Here is a 10,344-nt window from a genome sequence, read left to right as displayed (position 1 = left end):
GATAGATAGATTTTTTTTTGTCATAGTACCCCCAAGAATTTAAAACTACTTTCACCCCTGCTGTTAACTGACTAAAAATAACAGCACTGCTTGGTCACCACACCAAAACCCTTTCTATCTTTTCTTCTTACTTTGACGTTTGTGTGACTAATGCGAAAAATTCACTTTACAGTCAATCAAGTTTACAGCTCAGATAGTTTCGTGGGTCCTTTACAGAAGGTCTTTGAAGGTGGCCCGTGGTATCCGCCGACTGAAAACAGCATGGAAGTGATTGTCTCTGCTAGCACAGTGGCTCTGTAGCGGCCTTGACCGTCTGGTTGCCAAATAGAACACGTGAATCGAGCTCAGTCCCCCAGACTGGCTGTTTTTATGTAAAAATAATTAAACTCAAGAGACAAGACAGGGCCCCATTTCGCCCATCAGGTTACATATATAAAATGGGTGAGTTTTTTTTTTTTCCCCGGTTAGTATTCTCTATGCAGCAACCACCCAGCAGGAGTCATTAAACCTGCGCTGCCATCTGCGCAACTGCAAGCTAAAGCCCCCACAGCTGGATACAGACCCTAGCTTCCTGCAGTGGTGGGCAGTTTTCTCTGCATTACTCAAGCATGGGCCCATAAGTAAGCGGAGCACTTGTCCAGGTTATTAATATTAAATACCATCTTGGATGGGAGTGGTAGGGAATTGCAAATTAAAGTCGATTTACATTTTATACTTAAGAGCATGCCGCGTCTTGTTTAACCCACATGGTAATCAGGAAAAATCTCTTCCCTGATCTGTTTTTTTTTTTTCTTTTCCCTGCTAGAGTCAAAACTGCTTATTCTCATCACTGGCCCAAATAAGCAAGAATTTTATTACACAATTAATGTACATTTGTACCTTTTAATCCAGTCAAGCAAAACTGTTCTACAATAAAGTGTGCTTTTATTACATCTACAACTTACTTTAGACATTTACTCTTTTTTCCATATACATGTTTTACCTTTTAAAATAACATATTGACGACCTACATGCACATTACACGGGCACACAAGAAAAGTTAACACAGATAGAATCTCTATGATGCAATAGATATACTACTCAATGCACACTGTCGGAAACATCAGTCTGCTGACATGCAATGAATTGTTATGATCTCTGATCTCCGGTATTAAAGTCACATGTGATTCATGCCCATCTGCTCCAAACGGCACACTGCTCTCTGCACTGCTGCTGAGCGCTGGCACAGCATATAAATCGAGAGGCGCATAATCGCCCAAAAGCAACATCATTCCCAGACTTCCTCTCACACTGGTCATTTTTATTCTAATATCGACCCTTTTTTCTTTTTTTTTTTTTTCTTTTTTCTTTATCTCATTCCTAAATGCTCTCAGACGGCTCGGTTCACTCACCACTCTTCTGGCTAAGATCATTTGTGGCTACATATAGTGAAGTTTCTTTTTGTTCTTATCTTCACATACACAACATTATAACCACTGACAGGTGAAGGGAATAACAGTTATTATTTCAGCGTGGTGTGTTAGTGGGTGGTGTGTGTACATGAGGCAGCAAGTGAACCTTTTTATCCTTAAAAAACTGATGTGTTCGATGAAGAGAAAGTTAGCAAATGCTAAGATTTGAGTGGGTTTGACAGCAACCAAACTGTAGTAGCTAGTAAAGGTGTGCAATGCTGCATTTTTATGGTATCAATACGATTCCAAGTAAGCATAGCACCAGTTTAGCCTGTTCCGATCTCAGCGGTACTTTTTATCCCATTTTAATAAATTCAAACTTCTGACCCGTGTTTGTAGATTTTCCAATATAAGATTTTGTTAAAGAATTTGGCAAAATCTGGACAAAGTTTGTAGGCGTCTGGAAAATATTTTCATATCATATTACATGGTTTAACCCGGAGTATTACAAGCCTGGTGGGCCACCAGGCTTTACTTGTGACCCCACCAGGCTAAGCATTGTTTGTTTGTTTTAGTTTCTTTTTAATGTTTGCTTTTTATAAGACTTCATAGTTGGTGTTTGGGTTTTGTTAATGTCTCTCAATAACACATTTACAATTTCCTAGTCATAATTTCGAATTTCCTGTCAACTTTTTAAAAAAAAAATTAGCTCAGAAACATGACTGTCCTAGCGCCATTACCACCAGGCTTGGCAAGTTTTCGGGGGGGAAACCCTGTGACATGATAAACGGAGCAGAAAAACAAAAGTGCAAAAAATGAGAACAAATCGAAGCAAAACCTTGTTTGAGGTAGATTTAAAAAACTAAAACACGAAAATTCAAAAAGAAAATCAGAAACTAAAGTATCAGATCTTTTCCATCAATAGGTCTGATACTGATACCGACTTGGTATCGATGTTATTGATATCAATATTTTGGATCGATCCACCCATCTGTAGTGGCAGAATGCGTCAGAGTACGTCTAAACTGCATCTCCTCGCCGTGCGCACTGGTCAGTACCTATCAAAGGTAAAGATTATTGGTATGCAACTCCATGTTGACATCACTCTTGGATCAGATATGGGCATAAAGTCATTTATCCATACAGCACCGTCTTGTCTCCCTGGAGGTCATATTTTAACAGATTTTATACAAGATGTCAAAAAAATGGTTGTGCTGTTAAATAAAATGCAATTTTCTTGAGTTGCATATAAACAACGTATGCCAATAGATTATTATTGTTATCTGTTATAGATTTGGCAGATAGTTGCAATGCGAGGCTGCAGTGTGTTGTCAGTGGGCAGACTGCTGCTACAGGCAGAGCTCTGTTGCTCTGCTTTAGCTTTTGGAGATACATTATTGTCGGAAAGGAGAAAAGCTTGAGTTTTATGCAATACTTTCAAGAGGTTAACGTTAATTCAAATTATTACAGTAATAATAACTGAGGTGTGAACTCGGCCAACTGGAATTAGAAAGTTGCTTTATTGTTTATCTGCCATGGAGCATACGGGGTTTATTAACATTGGCAGACTGGTGGAGGAATTTGATGGAGGGTAGGGACATGAGCTTTTTCATGGACAAGCTGCTGTTGCTCTAAGTGATGCAAAAAGTGCTAATAATGCTAATTGCTAATAAAAGTTGCTAAAAATGTTTTTAATTCTTTTGATTGAACTGGGAAACTATTTTACTGAGTTGCTTTGGTAGAACTTCTCCTAATCTGTTATGTACACACACTTACAGCTAAACAAGTTTATTAATAAACCGATTTAGCAGCTCTGAAGGATAACATTAATATGGTCATGCTTTGGCTTATTGAGAATGATGAATGTTGTAAATATTTAAACGTAAGGACACAAATTGGAGCTGTGCAATTGAGAGTAATATTTCTTCCTATATATCTGCTTACAATGCCGCATCAAAAACGATAAATGTTTGTGTTCGGATCAGTTGCAAGAAATCCTGCACTGTAACATCTCTAATCATAAGTCTACCAAGGGAGAAACTGGGGTAAACAAATCGTGAGCAGTTAAGGCTCACTGATTCTCATGGAGAGTGAAGGCTGGCCTGAACGGCCCAATCCAAGGATCCACATCTACTGGAGGTCAAACTGCTGAAGACGTTAAAAGAGATAAAATACACAGAATTCAACACAAAAACACACGCAAAACATTTACCACACAAAGAACAGAACATTTAATCATTTACTGTACAATCTTTCTTCAGGGTTGGTGTTTACGTTGCGACTATTAAGAAATGATCATCTGAACACAGCATTGGTTAATTGGCTAATTTAAACTTCTTTTTAACTGAATCGAAACTCACCGAGTTCCACAGCACATCTACATGTTAAGGTAGTAAAAGTCAAGCTAGCATTACTGACCTGTTTCCCTGTCTTTACTTGAATTGAGACTTTTTCCTGGCCTGTGAAATGTGGCACCTTGGACCTTGTTCTCGTTGTCGTGGCGTTGGCGATCGGTCTCAAAGCACATGTATATATAAGCTGTAAAGCGGTCTGTTGACAACTTGACAGCTAAAATCAATGATAGTCATCATTGGTGAGAAGTTTTTAGTTTTTTTGCATGCAGGATGTCGTGTGCTGTGTTAGTCTTAGCAAATCAGGGTTGTAGTAACCTTTGACCCTTAAAATGTGACAAATGATTCAATTGAGGATCAAAATTGCGATGAGCCTACTGGACTATCAGGCATGAAAACAGCTTCAGGCATTAACTCGTAATGTCTTAGGCATTTGGTATAAATTTGTTATTAACTGAGTGGTGAAACATCAGAGACATGAACTGCTTTTAAACTGGTGTCATTAAATGGAATGTCTAAAGCTGAAAATGAAGAGCTTCCTCAGCCGTGTGGCTGATCTGACGGACGGTGCCCTCTGGAGAAGGATCAAGGTCTTCCCACTGCCCAGCTTCTCTGCTGAGTGCTCATCTAATTTCCTTTATCACAAAGGCGTCTTACTTTTAGATAAAAGTAAACCTGCAGAGCCCTTCTGTCGCGCACATAAGAACACAATGATACGGCAGAAAACTCTATGTATTTGATTGAAGTTTCCCAGCCTTATCTTTGTTTCTTTGTCTGTGTGCGTTTGACGTTGCCTCTCTGCAAACCCTGTGCACGTCTGCAGGGGAGTCCTTGATACACCCAACGTGACATTTGGCTTCATTTTTCTCTCTGGATTTCACCGGGTTTTCAGCCCGACTCTAGACGGAGCGGGCGGAACCAGCCTGCTTCAACAGATGTTTACAAAAAGGAAGTAGCTACTGCCCTCCTTCCCCTTCAACCATGTCAGCACTTTGCTGTTTCAACTTCATCACTTCCCCCTTTTCTTTTCTTTTTTTTTTTTGCCGAGCAACATCTCAATCACCCTCATAAGTGTTTATTTGCATATTATCGCTGCTCACAGATGCACACTTCTGTTTACTGATGCTGCCATACAAGAACAAAATGGGGGTATTTCCTGCATTGCTGGAGCGACATGTAAGGTGAACCAATATGCATCAATCATGTGATTTTTAAATAAGTAGAACTGCTGCACGCTGATAGTAAAAGCCTCCATAGTTGAGTGATACTTCTGACAAGCAGATTATCCTGTGAGGAAAATTACTTTAGCACAAGCCTGTTTTTTTTTTTTTTGATATATAAAAATACATCTATTTATTCCACTCTGTGCCAACAATGTGATTTGGTAGCATGGAGGGGAAAAAAACACAAAGCTGGTGAAAGTTTTGAGTAATAACTAATGAATATTTTAAAATGGTGTTCAGATAATTAAGCAGGGTTCATTTTTAGAGCTCAGCCGAGGCAAAAACTGCATCTGCTGGTTTTTGTCCAATCTGCTAATAGATTCAGTCCTTTTGTGATCCAGGAGTTTGAATAAAATACAAAATGTTTTTATTCCACAAAAAAATCTGAATAATGTAAAAAAAAATATATATATATATTTCACAGTGATACATGTATTTCTATTAGATTTAAAGTGATGATGTCATTTCAATGTTGCATAGGAAAGTGAGTGAGTCATTACGTCTTACTCGGCATATTTAATATTGCGCTCGTGACTCTTGACATTTATTGTATGTCTGTCATAAACACATTTTGGATCCCAACTAAATTTTTCGTCTGCTTTAACTTCCCACTTCAGTTTGGTCTGTGTTCATTCACCCACTGGGAATACCGTAATAAACATAGAATAGAATAAAAAGTGTGCACAGCAGCTTTATTATGACATCTACTGCAATTACTGAGTAAAAAATACACAATCATTTCCAAAAACCTGCTCTTGTGCATTTGTATTTTTTTACATTCTAACTTGGAAAAGTTTTCCGGATCCTTCAGATTCTGTGAGCATCTCCTCAATCTCTTCTTTTGGTTGACACATTGGTTTTGGAGTCTAACATTAAAATGTTTTTCTGCTGAGGCCTCTCTTTTGATGTGTGCTTGGACTCTCAACAACAAAACAGCTGAAGGTTTAGGGTCAAAATTGGATCAGTATTTCACTTGTTTTTTTCTTGTCCAACTTGATAAAACACTCAGCTCCATCTGAATTAAAATCACCCCAGAGCAAGACGCAGTCAGCAGATTTGGTTTCTTCAGACCATAAATTAATCCAAGCCCTTGAGTTTTTCCAGTGGAGAATCCAGGAGACTGTTATGCAGAACATGACAGCACTTACCAGAACCTCCTGAAGCTTCTTCAGTGTCCCAGTCTCCCTGACCAGTTACTGTCTCTTTTGAATGTTTAAGTTTGGTAACATCACTGCTGTCCTGTTTTTTCTATTTTAACCTATATGCAGTTTGTTTTGATCCTGTCTAGCTTCTCTTCAAATTGTCTTTGGCAAAAGGATTCAAACGCGCTAATCTCCCTAGGTTAGCTGAACTTTTATTTACAGCGAACCAGATTCTTTAAATTAGATGGAAACGTTTAGCCTGTCCAGGATGTATGTTGCTTTGAAGGTAGAGAAAGTTCTGAAATGACTTCTCATGCCGTCACATTTTTACGTCATGAAGAGCTGGCATTTCACCACCGGTGTGTAGATGTTTGCGTCCACTGGATTTGTTTGTCCAGCATTGTAGAGCATGTGTTTTGTGGGGGTAATTGGATCAGATTTGGTTCTTGTTGGGACCGTAATAGTGATGGCGGTAGCAGTTTGTCCCTTAATTGGTTGGTTGGATTGTCGGTTCATTCACCGCTCCATCCAATTCTGCCGTTGTATCTTTGGGCGAGACACTTTGAGATCCTCTGGACTTGATATTACCACTACTCTACAAGTTCAAACCATTTACCATATAACATCTGACCAAAAAAAAAAAGTATATGGTTTGGCCAATTTGATCAGAAGAAACCCATCCAATGCTCATAAACAAAGACGTGACAGTCGTTGGCAAGAAATGGTTGAGCAACCGTAATGATTTGGTCATAATTTAAAACACATGGAGGCTAGTAACTGGTTTCTAATTAATCTGATTTGCACAGAACCTGCAGTTGTACCACTGTGTTTATCGGGTTTTAGGGATGACATCATGAGCGAAGCCATGTTGTCTCCGGGCAGATCAGTCAGAAAGGTAAGCAGACATGGAGCGTGCTCTGTACGTACCAGCAACAGGCAGAGATCAAATCCGGTTGTGTTTGGGGTTTGCACAAGGCCAGATGGTTGCATCGCGCGTTTCCTCAGCAGGTGTGGTGGACAGATGTCACAGCTGTGTGATACTGGAACCGACTGCAGCACCAGAACCCGTTCAGTCATCCAGCACTGTGATAGAAAGACTGCAGCATTGGACACGGGGCTTTTTGAATGTTTACCACACAATGTAACGATCCCTCCATGATGTGGACCAACGGAGACCTTTATGATGTTTGGAGATACTGTTTTGCGTAAGAACCAAATGATCAAAATCAGACATAATTCATCTGGGTGCCTGATTATTATTATTTTTTGTATTTTTTATTTTTTTAATGCTGCACACAAACAAAAATTGAACTAAACCTTTATGTTTTGTAATTATGGACACATTATGTACTTCTGATCATAAGTGATAGATTTAGTTATGTAAATCTGATGGAGCATGTTTGTTAGAGACATAGACCTGGCTTGCTTCAAAGCTGCTCTGTTTAAACTTTTTTAAGTTTTCTGCTACTATCTCACCCAGTAAACACCCGGCGTTGTTTTTGTGATGTTACAGAAGAGAAAGTTAGAGTGGCTTGTGGTGCTGAGGTAAAACAGGGGCTCTGCAAGTAGATGCTATTGGTTCTCACCACATTCGTGAGGACCTCAGCGCCTCTGTTGCTCGTCTCTCTCTGCCCATTTCCTGTCTAAAGCTCTGTGATTAAAGGCCACCAGAGCCACAAAGTTTTAAATAAGAAAAAAACAAATGAAAAAAACAAAACAAATGAAAGTCGGAGAAAAGCTAACTCGTTGCTGCCAGCATAAATTACACAATTTCTTTTTGTGCAAACTTCACATTTTATGGGAGAGCAACATGAGTCAGAACATGAACAGTCACATGAGAAAATGAGGACACCATAAGTGTTTTTATTTATTTATTCTATGTACATATATTTGGACACATGGATATTTAATCCCCATTTCAGCAATACTGAGAGGTTAAAGTTTTTTTTTTTTTTTATGATCATCAAAAATTGAACAAATATTCTTTTAAAGTTTTCCAAAGAATGTAATAAATGTATTTTCTTGTGATGAATAAATGTGAAGACCCTGACATTTACATCAATTTTAAAAGTTTAAAATTTCCTGCAAACGTATCACATTTTGTGTCTATGGTTAGGACATTTCATTATGCCTGGTTAGGGATTTACTGCTTTTGATATGAAAGTACAAATAGAATTTACAAGCCCAATTTTCATGGTACGCATGGAAGAAGGAACTCTTTGTTCTGAAATAAAGAGATGATAGCAACACTGACGTTTCCCTGAAAGAGCCTAGACAAAGGCCAGGACGAGGGCAGCTAGCATCTCTGCAGATCCCAAACATCCTTGAGACAAATTGTTTAAACTTTTACCTCCAGGTCAGCGTACAAAGAGCTGCTGGCAAATACCAGCAGCCACAGAGACGGTTTCCTCCCTCAGACTGTCTCTGATGAACACAATCGACACCTTGTAGTCGGAGTATGCAGCTAGTAGATAGTGAAAACATAAGCATATTTGGATTGTAGCAATTCTCCTTTTTTATATAAATAAACAAGGCAGGAAATATATGCACATATCCTTATTTCATTTAATGTAAATTTAATATATTTACTTTGTGTGCAGTTAGAATTTGAAAACTACAGTCAGATTTATTGTTTCTGCACGTAACCTCAGCCAGTAAAGGTTATTCTGATTTGCGAAGTAATGATCTAAGGACAACTGAGTGTGACATTTAATTGTTAAAACATCCAGATCGAGGACATGCTGTTAGTAAACCAGATGCAGCACTGGTTTACTAACAGGAAAAATGGTCTGGGGGAAAAAGAACACATCAACGCATCTAATGTCTGTTGTCGCTTCTAGCTATTGTATGTCACACATTTTTCCCCCATCAAGTTTTCTTTAAAGAAAACTTTAAAGACAGAGTTGCAGATGACCAGCCTGATAGTGGCTAGCCTATCCAATGCTAATGCTAGCCTACCCTTGCTAAGGGAAGATGGAGGAAGAAGTCAATCCAGTACTTGAAATAGGCACTGTATGCCTTGGTTGGTCGCCCTAGGAACATGATAGCATCTAGCTAGCAACTGGTATGTTTCTAGGCATGCTAGCTGCTACTGTGTTAAATAAAAAAACGGCAGAAAAACAAATGAAAGTCAGAGAAAAGCTAACTCATTGCTGCCAACGAGTTAGCTTTTATGGATAGTGCTTTTCATTATCCATGCTAATGAAAAGCAGAGGAAGATGGCAATACAGTGATTGACCAGCCTAGATATGTTAGTCATTAGCCTCTCTAGTCGAGGCATGCTAGTTGCTAACCTATTCAATGCTAATGCTAGCCTATCCATGCTCATGTACAGTAGAGAAAGTAGGAAGTTCAATGGGTGACCAGCCTAGACATGCTTGTCATCAGCCTCTCTAGACTAGACATACTAGTTGCTAGCCCATCCAATGCTAATGCTAGCCTATTTGTGCTCATGTACAGCATAGGGAAAAGGCAGCCCAATGGGTAAGCAGCTTAGATATGCTAGTCAACAGCCTCTACAAAGCAAAAGCAAGTGATTAGTCTAATTTTCATTTGTGAGTAATGGCCACATTACTCACATTGTGACCATTGTGAGTAAGGTTCAGATGATGGCCTCATCATCTGAATGAACCATGATTGATGAAGTCAGTCATCAATCAGATCAGTAGCTAGCTTCAGAATGGATATAGTAAGGAAGTGGCCACCACTAATTCCAAATTAACACTGAATTTGTGAATTTTGGCACTAATACTGTGCCATAAAAATCTACCAGGTACCAGAAGGTGCTTTATAAAAACATGAGACTGTAGAAATATAAAACCTGAAGCTGAACTGGACCTTCCAACATAACAAAGACTCAAACATCCCATTAAATCCATCACTGACTTGAAGTTTCTCACAGATGTTATTTGAGTTGTTAGGGGTTGGGTGTTTCTCATTTTGAATACATATTTTTGTTTATTTGTTGAATAAGTAACTAAACAGAATATGTGTAATTAAACCACTTTGTAATAAAAAACACAAGACATTGATCTTTTTTTTTTCACATGACTATATAATGCTTTTCCTTCACATCACTTTAAGGCATTATTTTTCCATAAGAATTAAGTGTTGGTGAATAAATCTCAAAATGTCATCCTTTTCATGTTTTATACATCTTAAGTGTTTTCTGTGTGTGTGTGTGTGTGTGTGTGTGTGTGTGTGTGTGTGTGTGTGTGTGTGTGTGTGTGTGTGTGTG

At 38.7% G+C, this 10,344-nt stretch overlaps 1 protein-coding gene across 2 annotated transcripts in view; it reads left to right on the top strand.

The window, feature by feature from the left end:
- rgs18 (regulator of G protein signaling 18) overlaps positions 1-10,344 on the top strand; it is a 21,375-nt gene that overhangs the window by 1,866 nt on the left and 9,165 nt on the right. The gene's annotated exons all lie outside the window — the stretch shown is intronic.

The sequence above is a fragment of the Poecilia formosa genome, unplaced genomic scaffold (genome assembly GCF_000485575.1).
Source record: "Poecilia formosa unplaced genomic scaffold, Poecilia_formosa-5.1.2 Scaffold67, whole genome shotgun sequence".
Taxonomy (NCBI): Eukaryota; Metazoa; Chordata; class Actinopteri; order Cyprinodontiformes; family Poeciliidae; genus Poecilia; species Poecilia formosa.
This window is presented reverse-complemented; position numbering and strand designations above follow the sequence as displayed.